At 41.3% G+C, this 26,575-nt stretch overlaps 1 protein-coding gene across 3 annotated transcripts in view; it reads left to right on the top strand.

Annotated features, from left to right (window-relative positions):
* The first annotated feature begins 891 nt into the window (after positions 1–891).
* Positions 892–26,575, top strand: part of zzz3 (zinc finger, ZZ-type containing 3) — an 88,684-nt gene continuing 63,000 nt past the window's right edge. For 2 of the 3 annotated variants that reach the window (XR_007248446.2, XM_048539530.2), the window contains exon 1: positions 892–1,081. The gene's annotated coding sequence lies outside the window, so the exon portion shown is untranslated. Of the gene's footprint in view, positions 1,082–2,816; positions 3,032–26,575 lie in introns of those variants that run through there. The other variant, XM_048539531.2, reaches the window with a different exon arrangement.

Below are 26,575 nucleotides of genomic sequence, written 5' to 3'. Positions count from 1 at the left end.
CAAACGTTAACTCTGATTTATTCTTCACAGATACTGCCAGACCTGCTGAGTTTTTCCAGCAACTTCTGTTTTTGTTCCTCCTCCCTTCTGTGCGGCTGTAAAGTTGTATGCCTCACTTTGTCTAAGCACCCTATTGTCTGTTTGTCCTTGAATGTTATCATCTGTTTTGTACCAGTCGCAAAAAAAGACTTTTCACTGTGGTAGCAGCCCAAATGGTGACAAGGCCTAGTGCGTGGGGCTTTGGGTAAGGACTCATCTCACCTGACATATTAACCCTGCCTTCTCTCCACAGATGCTGCCAGACCTGTTGAGTTTTTATGAAAGTACTGCAAGAAGGTTGTGAGACCGCAAATGATTAATTCTGCCTTCTCTCCTCAGATGCTGCCAGACCTGCTGAGTTTTTCCTTATTAATTTCCTTACTAGGAATAACGAAATCGCTGGAAGAAAACTCGTGTTGTGTCTGGCAGCATCTGAGGGGAGAAATTTCGAGCATCTAGAGTTCTTAGGGCTTATTATTCTCCAAATCAATTAATTTTGCTCAAGCATCCATTCTGGCGCCGGCTGGACTCGAACCCGCGAGCTTCGGGCTCGGGGGCAGGAACGCTGTCAGTGCGCCACAAGTGGTGCGTGTGCGTATCGCCGCGCGGAGAGACGGGGTGTTGTTTGCGCTGGGCCCTCGCCTCCTCATTCCGTCACCACCGCCGCACGTCCCAAAAACCCCCAGTGGATTCTGGGAGGCCGGCTGCAGCCGGGGCAAAGATGGCGGCCGAGGGCGCTGCGCATCCTTGCGGAAGTGAGGTAAGTGAGAGTGTGGCGGGGGGGGGGGAGGTGGGTAGAGGCGGGTGGAAGGTGGGGGGAGGGGAAGGCCTCACCCCACCCTCCCCCCCCCCCCTTCCCATGGCCGCCGCCACCGCCGCTACCAGCAGCGAGCCGAGAGAAAGGGAAGAAGTGGCTGTGGGATCATGTGAGACCGAAAAATGGGATCCAAAGCAGGAGAGAGTGGACGAACCAGCCGAGGAAATGGTGGCGGATTCCGCAGCGGTAACCACAGAGCCCGAGGCGCCGGTATCGGGGAAAAGAGTGAGTCTCGCCTTTAAAGGCGGAGTGGGGAGGGGGGGGCGGTGGGTGTCAAGAGCGGCCCGCGTAGTGCGCGGGCGGGCTCCTCCTCCTCCTCCTCCTCCGTTTTAATCACCACCCATCCGCCCTGGGAAAAGCCGCTCGGTCGGTCGGGAAACATACCAAAGCACGAGGGAGGAAAAAAAACGCGGTGTTTCGTTTCGCCGCCGCCCGCGCGGGAGAGCCGCACGGTCGGTCAAGAAACGTTAAACAAAAACCCTGTCAATTTTGTTTAGCCGCCTCCGCCCGCAACGGGGGTTCGGAGGTGAATGGATTATATAATAAATTATTTGTAAATACTCGATTGCTCATCCTTATGCCCTGCTCAAAGCAGCAACTTACGTTCGCCATCCCGATCGTAAACATGGTGCAGGCTGCGAGCTGAGCCGAAAGTGTTTTATTTTATGTTTATTCATTGGAATTGTTGCTAATTAGCCTACACAAGCTCCCCCTTCATTTTTATATATTTTTTTCCTGACATCGACTGTTTCCTTTCCTCTCAGCTGTGTTTCTTTTGTTACTGTCCACCCCGCCACCCCACCTCCTGAGGCCGACGGTGTAAAGCCTGAGGTCGGCCACTGTTGTTAGGCGAGGCCGGGGATCGCCTCAAGGCTCCGTGAGGCCTACCTCCCTCTCCCTCTGAGGTTGTGTGGTGTGGGGTGTGGATGGTGTTGTCCGGAACAAGGCACCGACAATGTTCGTCGGTTTCCCATCCCACTCTCCGACCCTTTCAGTAAACTTTTTCTTCTCCCTCTCCAAGTGGGCTTTTCGTTTCTTTGTCCTGGGATCACTTTTACCATCATTTCCTCAACAGGTTTCCCTTCTCTCTCTCTCTCTCTCTCTCCCTCATCCTTCAGGGTAAATTAGAGGTTCCCCAGATACTGGAACATGTTCCTTTGTTATTTACTGAGACTCGCACACTTAAAATTTCTCCTGTCAGTGGCATGCCAGTTCTTATTTTATTTATCTCAGCAAGCTGCCCTTTTACAACTGATTTCACATATGTTTCAATTCACACGTGTGCATATGTCTGAATTAATGTGTTTATAATCTTTGTGTGATTTGTATTATAACTGACAATATACTGATCATAGATGAAGTCACTTGCATTCATGTTGAACACAACGTACTGACACATTACAATTTGAATGTTTGTATATCTATAATGAGATAGAGAACTGACAAAATTATGAATGCACGTAGTCATGCTATAATCTGTAATGTATATTATAACATACTGACAACCCGTAGATATGAATGCACGTGTTCATGTTATGAGATATATAACAGTATACTGACAGATTATAAATACACATGTATTCATGCTGTAATCTGTGTAATGTAAATTGTAACATATACTGACAGACTATAGATAGAAATGCACGCGTTCATGTTGTAATGAGATATATAACGGACTGTGTACTGACAGTATTGTGAATTCATGCTGTTATCTGTGTGATGTATATTATAACACGATGTACTGACAGACTATAGATAAATACACTTGCATTGGTGCCGAGTTTGTGTGCGTTAATGAAGTATACGTGAAATGTGTGTGGAACTTCCCTTTTACTCGCAGTACCCAGCTGCTGCATTAATTTTCCTTGCAGTAGATGGAGTGACCAGTGAGACTCGCTGCTCTGCTTTGTGTGCACTTTGTGGTGAAGTAACCCGTTTTTATTTGGTCATAAATATGCGGAACACGTGTGCTTTAGTGCAGGTTCAGCAAATACAGCTCCTACTCCTTTCGAAGGTTATGTTTGTATTTGGATTTATTTTTAAAAAAGAAAACTCTGGCACTTTGTATTTTTCTTGGTGTTTCTCTTTCTGTGTGTGGAGCGGGGTTGGATTGTCCCTGATCACGGCTTTGACTCAGTCCTCCTTCGCACATGTTGGGAGGTTGGTCATTTTGAGGTCAGTTTGGAATCGGAAACGTCTCTAAAACAGTCGGTTTTTTTGTCTCCTGCGGCAGGTGGAAGTTAACACGTGTCTGGACGAGGCGTTCGACTGGGCCATGTGTTCACTAGCGTCTTAAAAAATGCCGAGTAGGATAATCAAATCACGATTTTTTGTTGTTGTTTGCATTATGAGAGTGAAGGTTGGCACGGATTTAATTCTGTATGTAACTTCACCTTCAGTACTTAAGCTACACTGTCTCTTCTTGTTCACCACTTAATTTTTCGGGCTGATACATTATGTATCCACATTAATGCTGCAGGTAACCAGCTGAGTGATCGTTTTTTGTTCCTGCTGCTTCGATTAATATTCTTCTGTTCCTGTCTCTTATAAATGTTTCTCTCCAAACTAAAGCCTTGGCCTAACTCTGCCAGTTGGTTGTACACAGATTGGGGCTGTTATTTTGGTGTTTTCCGTAACTGGAAGTTCGAGCAAAGTACTGTTAGTACTGTTTCCTCATCAGCCAATATTTTTTAAACGAGAAATTCCGGATCTGTTAGACGCAAGATCTTGTAATCCAAAAACGGTAATTTATGGCATTGTGTACTCAAGTTATATACATGACCCCTGGGTTTCTCAGCACCTCTCCTTTTGCAACCAGGGATTTTCGCGATTTGTTCTTATCCTCATGGAAACTCATGAGAACTTTGTAGTGGAATTGTCTTTGTGGTAACTGAATTTGAATGAGTTTTATTCTACAGTTCAAGCCTAGTTAAACTGATTAGAAGAGGAACATATAGGGAAAATAAACAAAGGTGGCTTTGTAATTTTCTGAAATGAAAGGAGTGCGGATTGGTATTTCAGACATGAAACATTCTCTGCTAGTTTACATCTTCTCATTTCCAGTGCTGTGGTCATCCAGAACAGTGTGCTTTTCTTTGGATTTACAGTATTTAAACCTCTAACATATTTACAGTGCATTTTAAGCTGTCTACTCCGTATTTAGCAACAATTTGTAACCTTGGGCAATTATTAAACAAAATTTTATACCTAGCCTCAAGAGCCAGATCAAAAATTTGTTTGAAAAGATAGTTTTTAAAGAGCACCTTAAGGTGAGCGTTAGACTGGTTTAGAAAGAAATTCCAGAGCTTTGCATCGAGGCAGTGGAAGACATGAATTTTGGTGATGGATTGAAATAAGATCAGGTGAACATTAGACCAACATAATAGGAATTCAAAGATCTCAATTATAGATTTGGGGAAGGTTACAAAGGGAGTAAGAGGATGATGCCTTTCTTGAGTTATGATGGGGAGAGAACTTGAGACTAAATCAGGTTAAAGGATATAGAGACAGAAATTGCTGTAGAATTTCAGCAGGCCTGGCAGAGAGAAAGCAGAGTTGACGTTTCATTTTACTGATGCTTAACATTAATTGTTGATAATCTCGTGTTGATCCCAGTGCCACTGACTGAGCTGCAAACCACCAGACCTTTATTTTGCATAAGTATAAGGGATAACAGTGGCGTGTTAGTAATGTCGCAATACAGAGCCTGGGCTAACACTGTGGGGATATGGGTTCAATTTGTAGCTGGTAAAATTTAACTTCGGTGAATAAATTGGGAATTAAAAGCTGACCACTGTAATTGTGACTGCGAAGCTGTTGATTGTCATCAAAATTAATCTGGTTCATGAATGCCCTTTGGGAAACGAAATCTTGCATCCTTCCCTGGTCTAGCTGATGCGTGACTCTAGACTTTCAGCAATATGGTTGCATCTTGAAGTGCCCTCTGAAGTGGCTGAACAAGTTTCTCAGTTGTACCAAGCTGCTACATAAAAATCAACACAGAATTAAACTTTCTAGACTCCCCAGCATTAACCTACACATCAGAACCAAGTCTCACGGTCCTCAATTGAGATCGTATTGCTGTTCATTCACTGTCATGGTCACACTCCTTTAGCTGCCTCCCAAACAGCATTCAGTGGTACCTACAATTGATGGATGGTGACAGTTTGAAAACAGTGATTCACCAAACCTGGATTGATTTGGGATCAGCCGTAAGTGTTGACCTAGTCAGTGATGGCTACATCTGACAGAAGAATGAAAAAGAGGTCAATGTTCCCTTCACAGTCCAAGTCTTGGAAGAGCAAATATATAATTGTCCTGCTGTATGCTTTTCCACGACTCAAGTCAGCACAGTACAAGCTTTTCCCCACCCATCTTGTACTTTCCTGAAATAGTTCATGACACAATGAAGGTTTTGTTGCAAAAACAACACACTCATCCATCTTTACTGGAATAGGATATGGATGACAAGATCAGGCTGGTGTTTGGTAAAGTATACATTTTCATTTTGGTTTCCTTTGTTATTATCCTGTTGTTTACATTTTACATTATGCAGTAGATTATTTTGTATGATTCTAATTTCACCCCTCTATCTACCAGGTTGTTGGTAATTTCGTCATGAAAAGCTGAAATTAGGTTCGGCTGGACCAGACCTCTGAAACTATCGAGGATAATTGCTGTTTGGTTTGAATAGAGTCAGAGATGTACAGCATAGAAACATACCCTTTGGTCCAACTTGTCCATACAAACCAGATATCCTAAATAAATCAAGTCCCATTTGATAGCATTTAGCCCATATCCCTCTAAATCCTTCCTATTCATAGGCCCATCCAGTTGCCTTTTAAATGTTGTAATTGTACCAGCCTACTCCACTTCTTCTGGTGGCTCATTTCCATGCACCACCCTCTGCATTTAAATGTTGCCTCTTCAGTCCCTTTTATATCATTCCCCTCTCACCGTAAACTTATACCCTCTAGTTATGGACTCTTCCATCCCAGGGAAAAGACCTTGTCTATTCACCTTATCCATGACCCTAATCCATATTAACCGTATAAAGGTCACACCTCAGCCTCCAACACTCCATGGAAAATAGCCTCAGCCTATTCAGCCTCTTCATATAATTCACATCTTCCAACCCTGGCAGCTTCCTTGTCAATCTTTTCTGAAGGCTTTCAAGTTTCACATCGTCTCGATAGCAGGGAGATGGGAATTACACACAGTATTCCAATTGGCCTAACCAATGTCTTTTACAGCGGCAATGTGATGTGCCCACTCCAAAACTTACCAATAAAGGCAAGCGTACCAAACACCTTCTCCACTAACCTGTCTACTTGTGGCTCCACTTATAAGAAACTATAAACCTGTACTCTAAGGTCTCTTTGTTAAGCAACACTCCCCAAGAGCTTACCACTAAATATATAAGCCCTGCCCTGATTTGCCCTTCAAAATGCAGAACCTCACGTTTATTTAAATTAAACCCCATCTGCCACTCCTCAGCCCATTGGCCCATCTGATCAAGCTCCCATTGTACTCTGAAGTAACCATCTTTGCTATCAACTGTATCTCCAATTTTGGTGTCACCTACAAACTTACTAATCATAGTTCCTATCATTGCATCCAGATCATTTATATAAATGATAAAAAAAACTGTGGCCCGAGCACCGATTCTTGTGGCACATCGCTGGTCACAGGCCTCCAGTTTGAAAAGCAGCCCTCCATCACCATCCTCTGTCTTCTCCCTTCGAGCCACTTCTGTGTCCAAATGGCTTGTTCTCCCTCTATTCCCTGTGATCTAACTTTGCTAACTCGTCTTCCATGAGGCACCTTGTTGGACACCGTATGGAAGTCCATATAGATCACGTTCACTGCCCTCATCAGCCCTCTTCGTTACTTCAGAAAAATGCCATCAAGTTAGTGAGATACAATTTCCCACGCACAAAATCATGTTGACTATCCCTAATCAGCCCTTGGCTTTCCAAATACATGGAAATCCTGTCCCTCAGGATTCCCTCCAACAACTTGCCCACCACCAATTTTGGGCTCACCAGTCTGTAGTTCACTGGCTTAGATTTATAGATTCTACAAGATTGAAACCTTCAGACTAGTTTTGCTGCCTATATTTTGTCATTTCTAAAGCTAGGCTTTACTGTTTCATTCGGAGCAAGTATTCACATTTTTATGGCGATTATCAGGAATCCAGATGAAAATGAATCCTCAGAAACTCCATTGTTTCCACACAAGCTCTTTGTCTTTTCTTGCCAAACTTTCCATCCTTTCTCTCTTTATGGGTTAGAAATTCACCAATTGCTCTCTGTCACTTTGCCCTGGGGGATTTCTAGAATCATAGAATGCAGGAATAGGAGTAGGCCATTTGGCCCTTCAAGCATGCTACTCTGTTCAGTATCATCATGGCTGATAATCCAACTTGAGTCCCCTGTATAAGATAACAAAGTGTGAAGCTGGATGAATACAGCAGGCCAAGCAGCATCTCATGAGCACAAAAGCTGACGTTTCGGGCCTAGACCCTTCACCAGAGATGCCCCTGTTCCTACTTCTGCCTGTACCCTTTGATCCATAAGAACTATATCTGTCTCCTTGAAAATATTCAGTGTCTTGGCTTGAACCGCTATTTTCTGTGGCAGAAAATTTCACAGGCTCCTCTCTCTCTGGGTGAAGAAATTTCTCCTCATCTCTGTGCTAAAGGGCTTATCTCATATCCTTAGTCCGTGAGCCCTGGCTCTGAATTCCTCGATTATTGGGAACATCCATCCTATGTTTACCCTGTAATTTTTATTGGTTTCTACCAGATCACACCACGTTCTTTAAACTCCAGTGAATGTAATCCTAACTGATCCTGTCTGTCTTTATCTGTCAGTCCTGCCATCCCTGGATTCAGTCCGAGTGTCCTTTGTTGTACTCCCTCTGTATCCGGAACATTTTCCCTGAGATGAGACCAAAGTCTACACAGTGCTCCAGTTGTGGTCTCTCAACTGTTCAATTGCAGCAAGACATCCCTGCTCCTGTGCTCAAATTCCTCATTATGAAAGCCAGCACACCATTAGCCATCTTTGCAGCTTAATGCATCGGCATGTTTACTTTCAACAACTGGTGTACGAGGGCACCTAGGTTTCATTGCCTCTCCCACTTTCCCGATTTGTTGTCATTCAGATATTTAACCGTCCTTCCTGTTTGGGCTACCAAAGTGGATAACCACCCGTTTATCCATGGTATTACTCCACCTGCCATAAAGCATAAATCTTTGGGTACAACTGATTCCAAACCCCCCTCAGCTCTATCTGTATCTGTTCACACCCAGCAAGAACATTTGGCTCGTGATCTTTGGTGCAGTTCCTGGATTTTTTTTTAATCCTTTATCCCAACCAAATCCAGAAGCACTGTGGCTGATCTTAGCGAGTATGCCACTGGACCTGACTGATACGGTACATTTTTGGGAGGGGTAGACAAAGCTTTAAGAAAGAACTTGCATTTGTATAGAGTTTGATTGTTCTTGGAGAATCCTGAAGGATTTTACAACTAATGTAGTCTTGTTGAAATGATGTTTCTGGATGCGGTGACTCGGTTATTGATAAAACACATTATCATTTATACTGTCTCTGTCACGGCCACTGGATGTTTGAAAGCAGTACTTGAAATGCAGACAATGTTGTGATGTAGGAAGTGTAGCAGCCAGTTTTCACACAGCAAGTTCCCACAACTTGAACCTTTAAACCTTATTTTGTACTTACTACTTCATACTGATAAGAACTGTAATGTTGAACTTTTAACTTATTTCTTTATTCTCCTACTCTCTTCCTAAGATTTTATACCTAGGTACTTTGCACCTGTAAAGATGGTGCTGTGAATAGTGGCATTGTAAGCTTTTCACCACACTCCTGTGCTTGAGTACATGTGACAATGAAATCTGATTCTGATTCAGACATTAATATGAATATAACCAGATGATCTGTTTTGTGAAGCTTGACAGTTGAGTATTGATTTGGATACCAGGAGGAAAATCCCTTGCTCCTCATTAATTTAGTGCTACGGGATCTTGTTACTTATCTGAGAGTCAAGGCCTCAGTTTAATGTCTCCTCTGTAAGACAGCACCTCTGACAGTGCAGCACTGCATTGCCTAACGCTGATTGCACATGTCCATCTTGGGATTTAAAATCAAGATATTGATCAGATATTTACATGACTGTCATTCTATCTCTAACTTCCTGTTCCGGGCCATATTTTAGGCTGCCTTGACCCATAGGTCTAGATTTCCCTTTCCAAACATTCCACTTTTCTTTTAAGATGCTCCTTAAAATCCACTACTTTGATTAGTCCTTTGGTCAATTGCTCTAAAATCTCTTTGATTAGATCTTAGATCTGTGTCTGTATGAAATGCCTTGATACTTCATCATCATTTTATAGGTGTTGTACTCATGCAAGTGGTGAAAATATGAATTGGCTCAATAACCCTACAGTGCTTGGAATCGTCGTTATGCTGATTTCTATCTCTTGAAGGCTACAACGATGGTTACATCCAAAGTCATAGTTACACAGCACAGAAGCAGTCACTTCAGTGCAACCCTTCCATGCCAACAAGACATTCCAACCTGACCTAATCCCATTTGTCAGCATTTGCCCCATATCCCTCCAAACCTTTCCTATTCATATACCCATCCAGATGCCTTTCAAATGTTGTAATTGTACCTACCTCCTCTGGCAGCTCGTTCCATACACACACCACCCTCTGCATGAAAAGTTACCCCTCACGTCCTTTCTAAATCTTTCCCCCTCACCTTAAACCTATGACCTCTAGTTTTGGACTTACCCACCCTCAGAAAATAATCTTGGCTATTCATGCTATCCAAAGCCCCTCATGATTTTATAAACCTCTACAAGGTCATCTCTCAGCCTCTGAAGCTTAAGGGGAAAATAGCCACCGTCTGTAGCTCAAACCCTCCAGTTCCAGCAGCATCTTTTCTGCAACCTCTCAAGTTGAACAACACCCTTCCTATGGAAGGGTGACCAGAATTGTACGCAGTATTCTAAAAGAGGCCTCACCAATTTCTGTAGATCTGAAGAGGAGACATACTGGATTCAAAATGTTATCTCTGCTTTTTTTCCGCTGTAGATCCAGTCAGACCAAGTTTTTCTAACATTCTGCGTTTGTTTCATATTTCCAGACCTTGCTAAGGGGACATTCTTCATGTTTCAGGCTGGAGTAGGTACTTCCTAATCAACCTGCTAAGAGATGTTATTACACGCCTCTAGAGCAGGTGGGACTGGAACCTGGACCTCCTGGCTCAGAGATAGGGACACTAGCACTGCACCATAACAGGCCTTCATGCTAGTGTATGATGAAAAGACACTCTTGGCAATGTAAGGCAGCAGTGAAACGTTTCACCCTAGGTACATCCAGAGATTCCCAGCAAGTGTTACGAAATTGCAATCATAATTAGAAACTCTGCCTATTTCTGGTTCCTTCATCAGTCTCTAGGAGCTGTTTGGGTGTGGTGAGGAGTTGAGCCCTACATCTGAATTGGTTTAGCTGATGTTAGTTATGATTAAAGGAGCTTTTGGACTTTCAGAAAAAGATTCCAGATTATAACTCGCTTTGAAGACAGAAAACCAAAGTCCCAAATTTAATAGTGCTTTTCAGAATCCTGCAGTGTGCAAGCAGTGATATTCCAACTTAGTTTTGTTTGTGATGTAATGTAGAAATATTATTACACATTAGCTCTAAAAGCGATTTAATATGACAGTATTATTTACAGTTGTTTGTAACTGCCTGTGCTTATTGCTGAGCCCTTTGAATATGGAAAAGGGGCATTTCAATTCTCTGAGTAAATTCACATCTTAAAAAAGATTTTTATGCATGACTGGAATGACCACAAGCCTTTTATTTGTAGGAGGGCATTTAAAAACTTTGGAAGGTGGCACGGTGACTCAGTGGTTAGCACTGCTACCTCATGGTGCGAGGGACCTGGGTTCGATTCCATCCTCGGGCAACTGTCTGTGTGGAGTTTGCACGTTTTTCCCCTGTCTGTGTGGGTTTCCTGAGTGCTCTGGTTTCCCCCCCACAAGTTAGGTGGATTGGCCACAGGAAATGAAAGGTTACAGTGATGGCCTGTGGTTGTCAGACTGTGTTAAACGGCATTCGGTGTGGACTCAATGGGCCAAATGGCCTGCTTCCACAGTGTAGGGATTCTATATTGTGAGATAGCTATCTGTGTTTCTTTTAAAGAAAAATTTTCCTGATTTGTGGTTAATGAGAAGGACATTAGTTCATTGAAGGTTCAGTTCTTAAATATGGCATGAGAGACGTTCTCATCAGTGTCAAATAACAGAATAATGAGATCTTGTGGTTAACAAAAATTCCTCAATGTATGTTATAGCTTGAAAAGACAACTAAATTTTAGCAAGGTTGTAATCCCAAGAGTCTCAACATTTAAAAGTGACTCATATGTCCAGTTTCTTAACAATTCAGTAAATTTTCTCATTGTATTACCACCCTTGATCTGGCCATTAATTTGTATTCTGTCAGTGTAATTTACAAAGTGTTCTGTCATGTGTCAGGATCAGTCAAACCTAGATTTCAGGGGGAACTTACTGTTCTCCTTGTCTGCAGTGGTTATCATAAAATTCTGTAAAGGATGGTACTTTATTTGGGAAGCTTCTCATCTGATATTGGGATCCTTGAAATATTTTTACCTCAAAATTATACTTCATTCATAAGAAGTATGTATAATCACTAAAGTTGTTCAGTTCTGTACAGAAGGCTATGAGATAGGCAAACACTGGAGATTCTATTCAACCAAAAACCAAAGACATATCTTACTTGTGCAAGATTATATTTACATATATCTGAGGTACCGAGAGAGTCTGAAATCTGAACAGATCCCCATTTCTCCAGTCATTCCTTTCAAGTTGGAGGGTACTCTTTGGGCATGAAGAAATAACTCATTTATTTTACTTTGCCATTCTCAACCTCAGATGTCACAATGAATGGAATACTGTTGAATCGTAGTGATTATTGTAACATCAGAAAATTTGCAGCCAATCTCTGCACAGTGAAACCCCTTGAGCAACAATTAGATAATGACTGGACTGTTTTTCTTGGCTAGTGAGCCTAGAACTGGGGTTCAGAGTCTCAGGGAAAGATCTGAGATATTTAGAACTGAAATGTGAAGACATTCTTTGATTCAGAAGCTTGTAAATTTTTGGAACTCCCCAGTGGTGAGGACTGTGGGTGCTCATTTGTTTAAATGTATTCAAGATGGGTATTGATGGAAGCTGTGGGATTCGAGGGATATATGATGTGGGTGGGAAAGTAAGTTGATACAGAAAGTCAGCCGTGATCATGCTAAATGATGGAGTAGGCCTCAGGTCGTTAACTTAGCACTGCTCCTGTTTTTCTGTAATCTACTTCTGGTGAAATTGGTCTAGGGGTTGATTATTAGGCAGGATCCTGGGATGAACCTCCTTTCCCTTCTTTGAAATTGTGCTATGAGATCTATGAAAGAGTAGGCGCAATCTCATTTTGATGTCTTATCTGAAAGAAGGGCAGAGGTTTGAACTGGATTATCTCACTCCATTCATCGATAATAGTGCCACAGAGAAGGTAGAACTTCAAAGTAGGACAGGAAGGTGAAGCTGCAGTGTCTGATGAATTTAAACTTAGAATAGGTATCAGTAGAAACTTTTCCTCATGGATAAAAACTTGGAATGGTCTCAAGACCATAGAGCCAAAACCAGTAAAGCAGGGTGACTTAGATGCTGCCAAAGAAGAGTTAACATAGTGAATATGTATCAGCTTTGGAAAAATGATATTTTCCCATTACTGGCATTTCTGGTGTTTTGATTTTCTTTTCACAGGGATTTTGTATTTTATCTTTTTGCGATGGCTACGTCTTTGAGAATTAAAGCACCTGCTCGACATTTGCAGCGACATTTTTAACGTTTTATTACTGTGACAACTGGAATCAATGAATAACAAAAAGAAAACTCTGCAGCTTGTCACCCAGTATTATGTATTTAGACTATAGGTAGAGCTTGGATTCTATTTTAAATGAATTATGCCCCACACCCGTGTCAGATCTCTCATCGCCAGCTGTAAAGGGATCACAGGGAAATGGCAGGACAATGGGTTTGAGAAACGTATCAGCCATGATGCAGTGGCAAATCAGATTTGATACGTCGAATGGTCTCCTTCTGCTCCTATATCTTCTGATCACCACCCATCTCCTGCTGTCTAAACCATCATGGAAACTTAACTTGATAAAGGTTGGAGCAAAACACTTGAGTACATTGTTACACTTCAATAAATACGGTTTTGAATTCATAGCAACATTGTTTCCAAACACAATACATGTAACAGTATTTAAAAACTAGGGCACACAATGAGGAATAAAGTACAGATTAACTTGTTGTCAAGTTTTCAGTGAAACATTTCTTTGCTGTTGAACATGATCATTTTCAGCAAGTTGAAAAATGCTCTTGCTCCACAACCCTTCTTGCCCTTATCCTCTGTGCTGTTCTTTGAAAATTTTAGAGATGCCACTCAAGGCAGTAAACTTAAAAGGTCTGCCAGATGGCAGAGTCCATTTGCTTAGCAGCAGGTGTACTCTCACTGAATTGGGTATAATCAAGCAAAGCTGCAAACGATAGCAGGTCAGGCTTCATCTGTGGAGAAGGGAAAGGAGTTAGCGTTGGAACGTGGTGAGCCTCCTTCAGAAAGTAGGCAGGAGAAAGAAGAATTGGGAAGGTTAGTAGTGAGATAACAAGGAGCTGAATATACACAGCAGGCCGAGCAGGAAATCTGACGTTTTGGGCCTCGACCCTTCTGAATTACAACATAATTTAAGGGTGCAAGTTAAGAGTAGGTGGTTAAGGGACATGTATAGAGGAAAGGAATTGATCGGAGAAGGTGTAAATGTTTGCACCTGAAGGAGAGAAATCAGGAGGAAGTCCTTCTGTCGGTGAAAAGTGGATAAACGCAAGGAGTGTTCACTGCTTTTTAATTTCCCCTTTCACGCGATGTGAGTATTGCTGGCAAAGCCAGTAATTACTGCCCAATCCATAATTGTCCTTGAGTTGGGTAGCTTCCTAAGTTATTGCAGTGGGTTGTGTAGAAGTAACCACTTTGCTGGCCTGGAGTCACATGTAAACCAGACCAGGTGTTGATGTCATTACATTTCCTTCCCTAAAGAGGCATTATTGAACTAGATAGATTTTTGCAGTGATTAGTGATAGTTGTCATGGTTCATCATTGCTGCCCTAGCATTTGTATTCCAGATCTTCTAATTGAGTTTACATTTCACTGGCTACTGTGGTGAGATTTGAACAGATGTTTCCAGAGCATTAGCCTGTGCCTCTGGATTACTGATCCAGTGACATTGCCACTGTGCCACGCTCCTTCCCCCACACCTCGCTGATTGTAACAGATCTGCATTGACTGCACTCTTGTTTCCTCTGGTGTAGGCTTCTTTCAGTAGCAACAGCTGGTGTCTAAGAAGAAATGGGAGCAGTGGTTGAGACCTGACGCTCCTGACATAGTCAATACCTGGAATTGCTTTCTACAATTCTGTATTTTTTTCTTAAACGTAAACTTTATTTTTCCAAGCCAAGTAGCCTGAAGGAGGGCCTGTCTGTGAAGTTGGGTTCAAAGGTCTGGGAAGGAAGGAATATGGGCTGATTTTTGATAGCAGAACTGCCTTTAAGTTGACTGATTTTTTTGCATTATGTGGCAGGAAAGCAGGATTTTACAAACATTTCCATTAACTTAGGATCTTGGATCCAAGGACACACCTGTTTCTTCTGGTAACCTGGAAGTTGTTAGGTGGATCCCATGGATTTTTTTTAAGCAATTTTAAATTGATCATGAAACTACAGAGATACATATCTCTTCTTCTAAATAAAAAAATGCCTCCTTTTTTTTGTTTTCCTCTCTCCTGTCTACTTCCGAATGCTGTTTTTTTTGGGAGAGATTTTTTTTTACTGGGACTGAGTTCCACTGGCGCCCTCCAGTGCCTGAATGTTCAGAATCTAGACAATGTGTTTTCAGGCTCCCAGAGCATCACAACTATCTGCAAAACACTGGCATGTTGATTTTGTTTACTTGTACTTTCTGTTGATGTAACATCTCACTTCTGTGTCACATGGCCTGTTGTACAGCATTACTCTGTCCTGAGGGTGTAAATGTTGGCTGTTTCTCAGTGCTTGTAAAATGTAGGTCTAGGGCTGTGACCATGAAGCAACATTAAAATATTTGAATAAGATGTGTAGGTAGTTTGTGATGGAACATTTGTCTTTTGATGCCTGTACCTGTGTTTTCAAAACGTTTGCAATGAAGTTGTGCTACAGGAAATTGAATACAAACAAAGGGACATGGGAAGTGATACTCCTCTGGTCTTTTTTGGATCTTGTAATTTCTGCTTGCTAACTGGCAATGCATTGATTTCATTTAGCAAACATAACATTGCTAGTCTTGTGCATCAGACGTGATCCAGATAGTGAGGGAAGTGGAAGTTGAATTTTTGCTATTTCACGTGATTAGCAGCACAGAATGCAATTGGATCGCTCTCCTTTCAACGTTCTGTTAGCTTTGCTGAAGTGTAGTCTTCTCCATAAAAATCTTGCAGCTCGAGATTTCTGAGCAAATAACCAATTTGAATGTATGATGCTTGGCCTTGTGTGTTGTTGAATATTAGAGAGAAAGTGGGTAGATATGAAAACAACTCATTCAGTGAGATATGCACATCCCAAAAGCAAGGCAGTGGACTCAATATCAGTGTGCAGAGGGCCTTCTCCCTAGTTTTCACCTATCCATAGGTCTAACATCCCCACCAACCAAAAGTGCCAAGCTGTCCCAAACACCTTGATCCTTGTTGCACCCTGTGCCATCGGCCTATTGACGCATTGATTCCACCTATGAAAACTATCCCCCTCACCCCCCCTGCTATTCCTTTAACCCTCAATTTTCCATGGCTAACCCACCTAGCCTGCACATCCCTGGTCACCATGGATAATTTAGCACGGCCAACCCACCTAATCTGCACTTTGGACTGTGGGAGGAAACCGGAGCACCCAGACGTGGGGAAATTGTGCAGACTCCACAGAGATAGTCACCCAAATCTGGAGTGGAACCCAAGTCCCTGGTGCTGTGAGGCAGCAGTGGTAGCCACTGAGCCACCGTGCCACAAGGGGCGGCAGTGGCCTCGTGGTTTTATCACTGGACTGTTAACCTAGAGACCCAGATAATATTCTGGACTCCTGGATTCGAATCCTGCCATGGCAGATGGTAGAATTTGAATTCAATAAATATTTGGAATTAAGAATCTAATGATGACCGTGAATCCATTGCCGATTGTCAGGAAAAACCCATCTGACCCACTAATGTTCTTTAGGGAAAGAAGCTATCATCCTTACTTGGTCTGGCCTACCTGTGACTCCAGAACTACAGCAACGTGTTTGACCTTGACTGCGTTTTGGGCAATTAGGGATGGGCAATAAATGCTGCCTAGCCAGCGATGCCCTCATCCCATGAATAAAATACGAATAAGGGACACTGTGCCCATATTCTGGGAGAATTGACATGCTCCGATCTGGTCCAGCATTGAAACCTGGTGAACGTGACACCTCCATGGAAAAAGATAAAAATGGCAAGTCAATACTTTAAGCAGCATGGGAGAACAATTAAATGTCTGTTTCTGTCAGAACTCTCAGGAGTGAAACATCAACTCCATTTTTCTCTGCACACATGTTACCTGACCTGCTGGTTACTATACCTCCAGCACCTCGTTCCTATTTCAGATTCCCAGTATCTGTAGTATTTTACTTTTACTCCATTTATGCAACCTCCATACTGAACTGTAACTGCCAAAGAGAAGCTGGGCTTGTTACCCATTCAGCAAAGAAAATTAAGGGCAAATTTGATAAAAGTGCACAAGAACACAACAACATTTTGTAAATTAGACAGGAAAAGGCTCTTTTCACTTGCCGATGGCCCAAGGATTGGAGACACTGATTTTGGGCAAGATATTGAGCAAGAGGCAGACCATTTGTTTGGTAGAAAGCGATAAAGATCTAGACCTCCATTTCTGAGGGTTTTGGAAGGGGAGAGGATCAACAATTGCAGAAGGAAATTGGATAGCAACTTGAGGGAAATAATCTTGCAAAGCAAGGGGAACTAAATTGGCTGGATTGTTCTACAAAGAGCTAGCGTGGGTCAAATGGTCTCTTTCTGTGTCATGAGGATGCTGTGATTTGATAACAGTGCATTGTTCTGTTTGTCCATGTTCTTGACTGAAATATCAGACTAGGTTCTTCTGCTTATCTCTGAACTGGACCTCGACCTTCTGATTTGGAGACAGCTGTGCTACTTACTTAGCTACAGATGAATGACATGGAAGAGTGTAAGGTGGGAGCCAGCTCACTTTTATCTTAAGAAAATGGCAGGGCCCAAGAAAGAGAGGAGTATCACAATAGAAACGTACGAAAGCAGACATGTTCTGAGTAGGAAGGATAGTGCTTCAAGCAGAGTTGGAACCTTACTAAATCTGAACAGCAACAGAGAATAAAAATGTAAGAAATGATGTTTGGAACAAGTTAGGGTCAATTAAGTGATAAAAGGGGCATCTATAAAGCCAGACAATTGTTTGTGTAGGAAGCTTGATAGAATCTTTCTGTTGCTTGAGGGATAGTTTACTGTGGAGCCTGAAAACTGCAGTCAGCATCTGTATCATCTGGTGGATGACACATCTGGGTTTTTAAAAGTTTAATTGAAGCCCTTCCATTTTGTAGAGGCTGCAGCTTGCACTTTGAGATATCATTGGACAAACAATGCCTTGTCTGTTGAGCCTTTGCTTCAGTTGGCGGGCAGTGTCTTTCAACTTGTGACTGGCTCTTCTGCATTTCAGTCTCGAGGGTATTATGAATGGATTTAAGGGATAATTCCCACCATTCGCAACATAGCTACTTGGGGTTATACTGTTTCACTTGGCTGAGAGATGTGTTTATGCTGCTCTGTATAGGAGATGGCTGAAATTCCGGTGTCCATTTCTGCCCCGGGAATGCATAGTGAAACATTCTTTGATGGCACTGATATCCTTTCATGTGCCTCGAACTACGAATCCTTTAAAGGTCCATTTCGTTTTTGCATAATTGTTTTTCATACAGGAATCAGTTTTCAGTTTCAAAACAGTTTTACTTTTCTTGATAATTTCTTTTTTACCAAAAGATTATTTGTAACCTCCTTATATTCTGCTAAAGGGTAACAGCCATCTTCCATTGAAATCTCAAAAAAGAGAAATTATGCAGTTTATCCCAGATTGTACTGTAGTGTAAAGGAGTAGATGCATGGCCAATCAGTTCACTGTGATTTGTGTGGCATGAAGCTTGTTTGTCTGTTGAATCTTTCACTAAGTATTTTTGAGTATAAGCATTGATTGCTTTGGGGAGATTCTTAGAAGCCTTTTGTTATTAGATATAGTGTTTTTTTGCTTGCAGCTGGCTGAAAATGCATCTGAATGCAAGTTTTCTTTCCTCTTTATAGAGCATGTTTGTCTCTACCTCTCTGCCCCCAAATCTCCCTAGCTACGTTGGAGTTCAGATTGCCTAATGTACAAAAACTTTGGTTTAATCACAAGGATGTGCTTTGAAAGAAGCTATGTTGACTAATATACACAACAGTGAGTGAGGTACCTGCTGCCGTGTCTCCAAGCGGTAATTCGATACCATCACTCATTTTTGAAACTTCTTTGTCACACCCCATCCCTCTAAGTGGTGCCACCCGATTGGCATAAAGAGCCAATTACTGTACAGCTCAGCATTTGTTGACCTGAAGATGTCTGTGGGTCCTTTTTGAGGTTGTTGTGGTCGTTGTGATGTAACTTAAATGTGGTGGAAAATTTGCGCACAAGAGTGATACGTAAAGGTCTGATTGGATAACATGACTGATGTAAAATAGCTACTCATGCTGTGGTTTGGGTTACAGTTGGGGGGTATGCTATTGTCTTAATGACAGCAGCTATAATTCAGATGTCAAAACCCGATGCCAACTATTTCTACCTCAATATTCTGATGTTAAACTTCTCAAAATTGAAGGCACAAGGCCTTAAAAACTCAGTTTCACTTGTTTAATGGAAACTAAAATGTGTAACGCTTGGAAAGGCAAAGATTGAACCATATTTCCTTGGGTTGTGGAGTGATGTTAATAGGAATCTGGGGCAAACCATTTCCACCCTTGAATGCTATTACATGTTTAAAGAAGAGAAGCAGATAGCATGAAGTTCAGGGCTGAGATTACTAGACTTTCATTAGATAAAAGGTACAGAACCAAATCCGATAACTGCAGTTGCAGTACAAATTAGTCACAGCCCAGCTGAATGGCTGGGGATGTGGGACTGAATGACCTACTCCTGTCTTTATGAATTAATATTTGTATATATTTCAACGAGCTGATACTAACCAATCTAAGCTTACTCATTTAAGATATATCCACCAATGAGGAAGCAGCATTTCTCAAACCATCTGATCCTGACAATCCAAACAGAACAAAGCAACAAATAAGGAATTTAAATACACTTTGAGCTGTGAGGAAGGTGAATATCAAAATAATTTAGAAAACAGGTGGTAGGTGTTAATTACTTAATTTTGTTTTAGTGATATCCAAAAATTGTATAAAGAGTGGTGATCTGGGATTGGTGATTATAAGGAGAATTGTGAACAGGTCAATAAACTCCGTCAAACAAAAGCTGAGCATTTTGGGTTTGAATTAACTGTACCCATTTAACTGTGATCTGAATGATCAGGTCCAGCAGGATATATGTTGTACCCATTTCTCAGCTACATTTGTATAAGAGCTACCTGGCTTATATTTGACACTGTCCTATTTATGCCTGTCCCCAAATATCATCTCCAGCTTCAGGACATTCTGGATTTTTGGTTAAAACTCTACTTGCCATTGTCAGTGAGAGGTTTTTTTTGAGCCTTGAACCATTCCTTAAGTCTGTTTTGGAATATTGACAATGTTAGCTGGTGATTGGATGGGAGAGTGGGACTTTTCTGGAAGGACTTCCAAACAGTCTATTTTATGCTAGCAGCAAAGCCAGCAGTCAGCTTTTAAAAGAGATGGTAAGAACTGCTGATTCTGGAGTCTGAGATAGCACAGTGTGAAGATGAAGGAATACAGCAGCCAGGCAGCATCAGATTTTCAAAGTCTATAAAGCCTCAATGAATTACAGAAAACAGAGTTCAACAACTTTTTGTGATAAAAACAAGATGGTTTCTCCAATGGAATGCAGCAAGTGGAGGGTGGCTGCTAAGACAAATTAATTATGTATCTTAAATATAATAATTGTGTAATACAACATAGATAAAATCAATGCCAGTCATTTTCAACAGTCTGGTCTCTAGTTGTGACCAATGGAATTACCCAAATATTTTTGGTCTGGCTGCAAATAGCAGCATGTTAAATGCAGATTAAGTGCGGCTATAACTCTGTTAGGAAGGTCAATTTGCAAATCAGCTTTAGAAGGTCATGTGTCCTAAATACAACATTTTTTGTGTCAATCCACAGAGATTTTAAATTCTTTGGCCTTGTTAGCAATGGTCTGAAAACCTTGTCTAAAGAGTTAGGTGAAATATTTGAGATTTTTTTTTAAAAAAACACTTCATTGACAATTTGTTTTTCTTTCTAAAGATCAGACATTTCAACTTGTGGAGGTGGTGCAGAGACATTGAGATCCTGGGGTGAAGTATAATGAATGAATTAAGGTTGTTTTTGCTCGTTCACATGAAATGAAACTATCCAGCTGTATAATTATACATTTGGCTCTGCCAGAACTTGTGTTCAGAGGAAGCATTTACATTTCATTTCACCTCAGGCATTACAGAATATGAATTGATGATAACTTGAGCTGGATTACTGAAGTTCTGTGGGTGGTAGGTATGGGCCTGTTTTCATGTGATGTGCTTTGTACGTTATGGATTTAAAAAAAACATTGAGCCAAATGAAATCGGTTATTCTAAGACAGGAAAGGGAAGACATGCACTGAAACTGAGAAATGCGCTGCATTTGGGAATGAAGAGTAAAGTCTGACAAAATTGGTGGTCTGAAAGAAGACTGTCCTATTTTTGTGCGAGCTGTCTATTTCATGAAAGTGATGCTGTACACTATAGTTATTAAGTGTATTGAAGTTTGTGTAGTGTGTTTCTGGAGTATCACTCTGCGTTGGCAATCTTTGCTGCGGCGAAAGGCAGTAGGCTGAGGAGATGCATGATTCACTCGCCTCTGTTCCCTCAACCCCAACCCCCACCCCCAACTGTTGGCCAGCTGTCAGAAATCTGTCTTCTTCTTATAAGCTGCTTATTGTAGGGCTTCCTTGTGCAGTAATAGTGTCCCTTCCCCTGAAGTAGGAGGCCTGGGTTCAAGACTCACCTGCTTCAGAGGTGGGCAGTAAAATCTCTAAATAGGTTGATAAGAAAAATAGGTTAATTAAGAAAAGGAAGAAAAGTTTAATAATAACTATGGAGCAACTGTTACTTTGGGAGCCAGTATTGCCCTTTTAGGATCAATGACATTAATGGTGTGTCAGAAATTACAGGAGAATTTCATAATCAATTACAGAGTGTATGTATTACTTATGGAGAGTTCTGGGCGTTGTCAGTAGTTGCAGGGAGTCTTGGCGGAAAAATAAATTTTTGCTATTGGAAGTACTCTTGAATCCAAGCATAGCTGAAGATAGCGTAGAGACTTGGAGATATATAGCACAGAAACAGACCCTTTGATCCAACTCGTGCATACTGACCAGATATCCTAAATAAATCTAGTCCCATTTGCCAGCATTTGGCCCACATTCCTCTGAACTCTTCCTATTCATATATCCATCCAGATGCCTTTTAAATGTTGTAATTATACCCGCCTCCACCACTTCCGCTGGCAGCTTATTCCATACACTTGCCACCCTCTGCGTGAAAAAGTTGCCCCTAAGATCCCTTTTAACTCTTTCCCTTCTCACCTTAAGCCTATGCCCTCCTGTTTTGGACTCGACCATCCTGGGGAAAAGACCTTGTCTATTTACCCTTTCCATGCCCCTCATGATTTTATAAACCTCTATAAGGTCACCTGTCAGCGTCCAACACTCTAGCGATAATAGCCGCAGTCAATTCAGCCTCTCCCTGTAGCTCAAATCCTCCAACCCTTGGTAACATCATTACAAATCTTTCCTGAACCCTTTCAAGTTTCACAACATCCTTCTTACAGCAGGGAGATCAGAAATGCACACAGTATTCCAAAAGTGGCCTGATCAATGTGCCATACATCCAAAACACGATCTCCCAACTTCTTCACTCATATAAGTCAAGCATACCAAAAAGAGGGAGCAGTCTTGGTAACTAATAATTCAGTAAAGTGTAATATATTAATGCTTTTGTACTTTGCCCACTTGGTTTTTATTATCGTTATTCATTCATGGGATGAGGGCAGTTAAGAGCCAACCACATTGCTGTGGGCCTGGAGTCACATGTAGGCCAGACCAGGTAAGGATGGCAGAGATAATGGGAACTGCAGATGCTGGAGAATCCGAGATAACAAAGTGTGGAGCTGGATGAACACAGCAGGCCCAGCAGCATCTTAGGAGCACAAAAATTTTGTTTCAAAGCTGAAGAGATTACAAGAGAATTGCAGTGGGAGAGAAATGCCCTGACAATCCCCGATCCCCTTTTCTGATGGAGTGTAGGCCCGAAACGTCAGCTTTTGTGCTCCTACGATGCTCCTTGGCCTGCTGTGTTCACCCAGCTCCACACTTTTACCTCAGGTAAGGATGGCATTTCCTTCCCTAAAGGATATTAGTGAACCAAATGGATTTTTTCCAACAATCGACAATGAATGCACGGTCATCATTAGACTCTTAATTCCAGATATTTATTTAATTCAAATTCCACCATCTGCTGTGGCGGGATTTGAACTCGTGTCCCCAGAACATTATCTGGGTCTCTGGATTAACAGTTCAATGATGATACAACTAGGCCGCCACCCCCTCTGAAATAAATATAATTTAAAACCTCTAATTTGCACTGTTATAGATTTTGCCTGTCCAACTTTTGTTGCTTCACCAAATGTTCAAATAGCAAGAACACTTTATGTTGAATTACACCTGATGCTTTAGATTTGTCTCTAGTGAACAGTTTCAGAGTAAGACTTGCACAGTCCAACTCAAGTGTTGGTTTTGAAGTTAAACTTATTGGTACCGTTAAATTAAATTTATTATAAGCCTTGAATATTGCAAAATGTTCCAAAGAAAATGATGATGCTGAGATAGAACTGGATGTCATCAATATGCATGTGATAACTGGTCTTTTCTCTAATGTAAACACCCACTGAGATGAAAGAATGTTATTTTTTCTGTTAGATCCATTTATATTTCTATAAACCTCAAACCGTACATCTTCTGTCTGCCTGTCTTCTCTGGCACTGGCATTTTTCTCATCAGTCTGACTGTCTCTCATTTTGCCTTGATTCTGGAATTCCTCTTCAGCTCTGTGACCTGCTTTTAAAATTCCTGGTGAAATCCCTTTGATGTTTGAGCTCCTTCGCCCACCTGCTCCATTTCCAGTGCAGTCTTGAAGAACTTACATGAAACTGGCTACGCATGTTTGCAGTTAAAGATTGATACAGTGTGTTGTGGTGCTGTGCCTTGATTCACACTTTGCCATGTTGCTTTGTTCAGAATCAGCTGCAGACAAATGCTAACACAAAAAAAGTGGTGTTAATTTCTTTAGAAAGATCTAAAAGATCCTCACCAAATCAGGTTCGCAGTTACTTATGCTGCGACATCAACAAGTTATAAATGTTTTTCTTTAATTTCCCAGTGAATGTAATTATAGAATGCACTTTGCACAATGATAGCATTGTTCCTACTGTGCAAACTACTCTCCTGTTGTTTTCCAGTTTGTTCCCTATATTTAAAGGAGGGGTAGTAAATCATTGGTTTCTCAGTGTTTTCCCATGTAAACATTACATCAGGGGATGGCCATGATAACATAGGCAGAGAGAGCCAAGGAGGTCTCATTGAAAGAATAAACCACGAAAGCAGTGCCCTGTTCTCTAGAGCATGGCAGAGCAGAGAACAAAAATGAAACTTGCGATAATGGTGGATCATTGTTTGCAAGAAAATGTTCCACCTTTTGCACTTTATCATTTTATTAAGATTTGTGCTAATTATTCAGCTCATTTGCAGACCAAATTTTTTTCAAACAATTGTTGCTACAAGTTTTCATTGAACAGGTGTTACAAAAGTAAGAAAAAAGTACATTTCTATAGTGCCTTTCACGTTCTTGACCCTCCAAAGCGCTTCAAACCCAGACAGGCACTTTTTAAAGTGTAATCACTGCACCGAGAATAGATGGAAGGACCCTGTTATCTGATGATTATAAGACCCTAAGGTGGAGAAGCAGAAGTAGGCTATTCAGCTCATTAAATCTGCACTGCCATTCGATGAGATCATGGGAAGGCAATGGCCTAGTGGTATTATTGCCGGACTGTTAATCCAAAGACCCAGATAATGTTCTGGGGACCTGGGTTCAAATCCCACCATGGCAGATGGTGGAATTTGAATCCAGTAAATCTCTGGAATAAAGAATCTAATGATGACCGTGAATCCATTGATGATTGTCGGAAAAACCTTTCTGGTTCACTAATGTCCTTCAGGGAAGGAAACTGCCATCCTTATTTGGTCTGGCCTACATGTGACTCCAGACCCACAGCAGTATGGTTGACTCTTAACTGACCTCTGGGCAATTAGGGATGGGCGATAATTACTGCCTGGCCAGTGATACCCTCAACCCGTGAATGAATAAAAGGTTGAGTACGTTAACCTTTATTCGGTGATTTCGTCCCCTATTCCTAGGCAATCCCTCTACAGATCATGACCTTTCTGCATCTGCCCTGGCAAGTTGCTTAAGGATCTCCTATGTTTCAATAATCTATTTTTTAATGTACATTGAGGGATGTTTTAGGATGCACTCGTGTGTCTTGGTCTAAACTTAATTCCAAAGATAGCAAATCCGACATTGCAACAAATTACAAAGCTCAGTAACATGCTGACATTTCTGCAGCACTATGTTAACCTGTGATCTTCTGACTAAAGAGGCGAGCTGCTGACTCTGTGTTTGGCAGTTGTTTTCTGAAGTAAAGCTGCAGAAAATATTAGACGTAAAGAATACTGTACATTACCGAACAGTTACCCCGCTTCACGCTGAAGAACAAATTGTCCTGTGCTTATCTGATGAGAAGGCTGTTACCTTGATTTTGGGGATTTTCGTTTACTAAATGAATATAAACAGCTGATTTATACTTCACTCCTATTTGCCTACCATCTTTCATATCCTCATGACATTCTGAACTGACCAAAATGACTTTACTCCTGTTTGACTCCAGGATTCAGCTAATTTAATATATGCCATTGATTAAACCTGGAACATTCTTGGCCTGAATGACTTGGCTACTCTCTAGGTAAATCCCCCTGAGAAAATGTATCTTTCTTGGATAATTCCTATCAAAAAATCCCTTGGATGGTCCCACTGGCACATTGTAGCCTTTACATTATTTCTGCACTCAGCACATTTAAGACAATATCACTCATGGTTCCAGTTTTTGCAATAATGGTAACAGATTATTTGCCAGTTTGTTTCTAAATAGGGCATAAACTGCATTTACAGAACTGTATTTATGGATTTTTAGAGCTACATTCAGTTGTAAAATTGTATGGGAAGCAATAAGCAGTTGCCTTAAACTATGCTTACTGAAATGAATGAGTGCAATTTAAAACATTTAGCGAGTCATGTAATAGTGTAAGCATCTATAAATGACTGTTAGGATCCTACAGCATCTTGAAGGAGTACTTGGGAGATTTCAATCATTACTGTTATTCCTATGCCACATTACTACTTATAGTGTGTTATGTTTAGGCAAATGAGGCATGATTGGCACATCAGAGTGCTACTGCTGGCTGTGTATTGTTGTAACAAAAATACAACACACCATTCATCGATCCTAACCAATTATGAAATACTTTATATAGTTTAAACCTTATTTTGATAAGAGATCTATGAAAAAAAGACAGGAAATGCTGGACATCTATTTTGACATCACTTCAAATTATTTAAAATTTTCAATCTTGTATTCCAAATCACCTTCATGGCCACGTCTCTTACTATCTCTGCGACCTCTTTCCAGCCAACAACATTCTGAGATCTTTGTGTTCCCCACTTCTAGCCAACTGCACGTTTCTGATTTCCTTTGGATTGTTATTGGCAGTTGTATTTTTGGATGTCTGGGGCTTAAATTTTTGAATTAATTCCTTAACACACGCTCTGCCTGTCTCCTAATTTAAGAACTTGCTTAAATCCTCTGCGCAGGGCCCTTGAGTCTTCTCCATTTGATGAGATTATGCCTGATTGATCATGTCTTCAACTCTGTGCCTTTTGACATTTACATGTCTTGGGTTAAGCTTTTGGTCACCTGACCCACATGAATGAACATAAGATTTTATTTGAATACTCAACAACTTGGGGCATTTTGATATGGTAAAAGTACTGTCATTATAAAATGGTCAGAGATCAAAAAGCTCAAACCTTCTTTATCAATTGAGAGACCTGTAAATGATTGATTTTCCAGCATTTCCTTTTGCTTTTTCAAGTTTCCCTGAGTTGGAAAACGTCTGGCT

This window comes from Stegostoma tigrinum, chromosome 8 (genome assembly GCF_030684315.1).
Source record: "Stegostoma tigrinum isolate sSteTig4 chromosome 8, sSteTig4.hap1, whole genome shotgun sequence".
Classification (NCBI taxonomy): domain Eukaryota; kingdom Metazoa; phylum Chordata; class Chondrichthyes; order Orectolobiformes; family Stegostomatidae; genus Stegostoma; species Stegostoma tigrinum.
The sequence above is the reverse complement of the archived record's forward strand: the minus strand, read 5'-3'. Positions and strand labels throughout refer to the sequence as shown.